We start from the raw sequence: 4,820 nt of genomic DNA on the forward strand, positions 1-4,820 counted from the left end.
TTATCGCCAGACTGCTAAATATTTTTGGCGACCTTGCAATAACTGAAAGGAAATACGTAAATGCGGAACTACGTCTAGGCAGTGGTCGGAGAAAACCATAGTGTTAGTTGGAGAAAACACGTGAGGCAAAGTTAAAAAACCTGCAGTGTGCCTTTCTGTGAAGACAACGATGGATGTAAAGTATTGCCCTAAGTGCCCGTACTTCTCTTGTCAGCTGACAAAAGTCGTGAACCACATAGGCATAACCCACAGCGCCGAACCGAATTTTAGTGTGTTTTGTGGCATCAACGGCTGTGCGAGTACGTACACGAACTTTTCTTCTTACCGATCGCACTTGTATCGTCGTCACAGGAGTGTGCTCGAAGAAAACGGGAGTAACTTCCAACGTGTATTCCAAGTGCAAGAAAATGACGCAGCAGGATCTCAGCACGGGGAATCGCCTCCAAATCAGCAAGCTTCAGAGAGTGACTTTTGCCACATTGATGACGACGCGCCGTCAAGTGATTCATCAGACAAGCAAAAGCCACAAGTTCACGGGTTTCATCAGTTTCTCCAGCAGGCGAAGTCAACTATATGGAACTTTTTTTTTAAAATAACTGAGCAGCACAGTTTGCCTCATACTGCTGTGGAGATGCTGTTTACCGAGTTGGAGTTCGTCTTTGAGCTGGTGCTCAAAGCTTATTCTGAAGAAATCACTCATGCTATGAAAGCACCACAGACAGTAGCTGACCTTGAGTGTCTGCTCCAGTGCTCCTTTGTGTCACAACTATTCAACGGTATTAAGAGCAGACGACAAAGGGAGAGGTATGCCAAAGAGAATTTCCCCTTCGTTGAGCCAGAGCAGCAACTGGTTGGCCAGAATGCCGTGTATCACTATGTGCCGCTACCAAAGCTGCTGAACGCTTTGTGCAAAGCGCCAGACATTGTGGCTCATTTGACCACACCTGAGTTCATGGCTTCAGAACCTACTGTGTACAAAGACTTCAATGATGGCCTTATATACAGAGAACATTTCAAAAACATAATGCGAGAAGGGAGTGAATGCACCATACTGCTACTCCTCTACACAGATGAGGTGGAAGTTGCAAACCCTTTGGGACCAAAGCGAGGCATGCATAAGCTACTGGCTGTATACTGCAGCTTGCTAAACCTTCATGTGAAGTACAGATCACAGCTGCAGAACATTTATTTATTATTGCTGGTGCGCTACACCTATGTCAAGACTTATGGCCTGACAGCCATCTTGCAGCCTTTGCTAGATGACTTGAATAAATTGTATGAGCATGGCCTCAGCTTCGAGTACAGAGGATCAAAAAAATGTGCTCAAGTGCTAGTTTTTGGCATCTGTGGCGACAATTTGTCTTTGAATCGCCTTGGCGGCTTCTCCTGCTGTTTCAGCCGTGGCCGAGTGTGCAGATTCTGTATGGTGTTTAAGAACCAGCTGGTAGATAAAACATCGGAAGACATGTGCAAACTGCGCACTGCACAAAGGCACAAGATGCATCTTGCCGCCATTGCTGTTAACGGCACTACCAACAAACGCCTCTATGGGGTAAATGATGTATCTCCACTTTTAGCACTTCCATACTTTGACGTAACCCGTCAGCTACCCCCAGATATAATGCATGACATCTTAGAAGGAGGAGCAGAGTGTGTGCTGCGTCATGTTCTGAGAGGACTTCTTTCTTCTGGCTTGCTCTCCAAGCAAGACTTGTCTGATCTGTCTGCATTTGAATATGGTCCTAATGACTTGAAAAACAAGCCTGTGCCATTCAACATGACTTTCATCACTGGCAGTGCTGGTTTAACAGGAACAGCTTCAAATAAGTGGTGCCTGCTCAGGTTCATTACATTGATCCTGGGAGGAAAGATACCAGAGAGCAATGAGGACTGGGAGCTGCTGTTGCAGTTCAGAGAAATCCTTGACGTTGTGTTTTCACCAGAAATCCCAGCTGAAAGCCTCGCATACTTGAGTGTGCTGGTGCAGGCATTCCTCACTGAATTTGTGAAGCGCTATGGCCGAGATTCAGTGATACCAAAGTTGCATTTTCTTGTGCACTACCCAAGATTTTTGCGTGAGGTGGGACCTCTTAAACATATGTGGTCAATGAGGTTTGAGGCAAAGCATCAACAGTTCAAGAAGCTGGCCGCAGCCGTAAAAAATTTTAGGAACCTTACATTTACACTTGCTATGCGGCACCAGCTGAAGCAAAGCTACCAACTGCACAGCTATCAGTTGTATGAGGGTCTTTCGACAGTACAGAGCAAGCAAGTTGTGTGGGATGCTCTTCCAGAGTGTGCAAAAAAGGTTTTGCCAACAACTGCTCATCAAGTGCATCGTGCAACCCTTGATCATTGCCATTATAGATGTGGAAGTGTCCTTGTGAAACAAAATACAGGCCCAGAGTTTCACAGAATTGAGTCTCTCTTTGTTGCAAGAGGCAAGCTTTATGTACTAACAAGAATTATGGAAATTGAACATTTTGATCGCCATACATACTGCTTTTGTGTTAAATGTTCAGGGCAGTTGCAAATGATGGAAGCTGCAGGCCAGTTTCAGCCTTACCTGCTGGACTTGTACCATGGCAGAAACATTGTCCCAAAATGGGAAATATGGTAACGTTATATGCATTTGAAGTCTCGAGAGAGAACAAGCTTTTGTGTGTAGTGTTTGTATTATCAAGTTTTTTTCGTGATGTGTATGTTGCTGCGTTACTTTGCACATCTGTGACTGTAGGAACTTGCCAATTTGAAGTCGTGGGGGTTGTTTCTCATTGACCAGGGCCAATTTACAGGTTTCATTCACATATTTAATTCATGGTATAACATCACTTGTCATTAGAAATAATTTGTTCAGTGAAGGACATTGATTACCGTTTTCCTGCTGATGAAATGAACAGTCTCAAGAGGCTCAGGTTCACACATTTCTACACATAATGCGATGACCAGCATGCAGCTACTTCAAGCTTGTCAACTTGTTCAAATAGAACTCGAATTATTATGTTGTTAACAAGTCTGTGATGTTTGCATTATGACTACTTGTGACCTTTTTGATGAAAGGAGTGAATGGTTTTTGACCGATTAGTGATGGGCCTGTTGGAAATTGTGGCATGCCTGAAAGAAGATGAAGGAAAGGGCCAAGTACATGGGGTTGAGCTAGCGAAGCTTAGACTGTAATGCATGGCATATCTGAACAGTGTCACGCTTGGCACCGATAAAGCCCGCAGACGGACCTTTGCCACATGGTGTTTTAGTGCCTGTAGCGGCACTAGTAGCAAAGGCTTGCGATGCCTGCCGAGGAGGAAAAAGATCGGTCAGGCACGAGCTAGAGAATGCTTCAGACAACCAGGCTGAATGACACCATGCTGCTCTGCTGGCCAGCCGGTGCTGTTTATTCCTTCTACAAATAAATTCTGTGGTACACTGCCTCCATCAACCAGCCTCGTACAATTGGTGACTTCGAACATAGGAAAAAGCAACAGGCTCTGCAGTGCTGCCGCCGAACCCTGCATACAGACGTGAACCAGTCAGCTGATGAAGAATAGTGCTCAACGACGCTTTACAACTCTTGGCTTCTGCAGCTGCCGCCCTCACAGCCCTCTCGTGTGGTTCTTACAAGTCTAGGCCCAGCTATTTGTCAATATTCTGTATTCTCAGTTGTGACGGTACTGGCTTTGCAAGTGGGAGATTCCAGCAGATGTTATCGCGCCTTTCCATCTCCTGCTTCTTGATGGGAGCATATTCGATGGCCTAAAGGGCACCTTCTTCATACATTTCAGCTTACTGCTGCACAATAGAGACGATTAAGTCTCCTGCGGCATCGGCTGCCAGCTTTTTAACATCAGGTGCTGTCTTCAGTGAGGCTGCCACCAGGAGAGGGCGACTGAGGACAACGCACCTACTTTGCCTGCATATGCCACATTGGCCAGCAGACAGGCAACCAGCATGTCGCCCTGCACTCATGGTTTTTTGCACCAGCTACCCAAAGCCATTCCACAACCACAGGCGTGCCGTGTTAACTTCCTGCAGAGTGCATGCCTCCTGTAACCCAAAACATACTTCTTCATAAGCCCTTGATGTGCAACACCAACTACTGGGTGAGCAATCATATGCAGGCACACCGGTCACAACGGCATCAATACCTGAGCTCGATCCCGCACCACCGCATCTACAAACGACAGCAAGAGGGCAGCAGTGACTGCCCGTCCTATGCCGCCTCCGTCCACACCCACAAGATATATCTATCTTGACGACCTTCGTTACGGCGACAACGCGCGCACCATAAGCAGGAAGTGCTCGGCCACAGCAGTGACCGCGCTGTACCAAGACCAAACTTTTGTTGGTCAGCAGTATCCACTGCACTGCATAACCACGCTGGCACTAGGCCCCACAACACCGTATGCAGTCAGGTCAACTTGCTTCCTGCCACCACTGAGCATCGTCCAATGACGGTGCACTTAGCATCTACCTGAGACAATGCTTCCAGTGCACAATTTTATCCTGGTCGGGTATGGCAGCAGCATTACTTCGCCAACGGCTGTGTCCCCAGTCTGGCACGTGGTTCCCGGACACGCCAGGACACCATGACCTATGGAATCGCGACATGCTTCCGTGCTTTCTTTGGTTACACACCACTTCTGCAACATCTGCCTCCTGCCCACACTTTATACGTCGATGCCCCACGCTGCTTCTCCACTGTGGAATTCTGAGCCTCGACCACTTGAGTACTTATTCCCCTCTTTTACATTAACACGGACTCTGCCTGGACTTCCCAACAAACATTATATAAACTGCCCCTCATGTAATAGTTTCTCTTTTAG

The sequence above is a fragment of the Dermacentor variabilis genome, chromosome 2, assembly GCF_050947875.1.
Source record: "Dermacentor variabilis isolate Ectoservices chromosome 2, ASM5094787v1, whole genome shotgun sequence".
Taxonomy (NCBI): Eukaryota; Metazoa; Arthropoda; class Arachnida; order Ixodida; family Ixodidae; genus Dermacentor; species Dermacentor variabilis.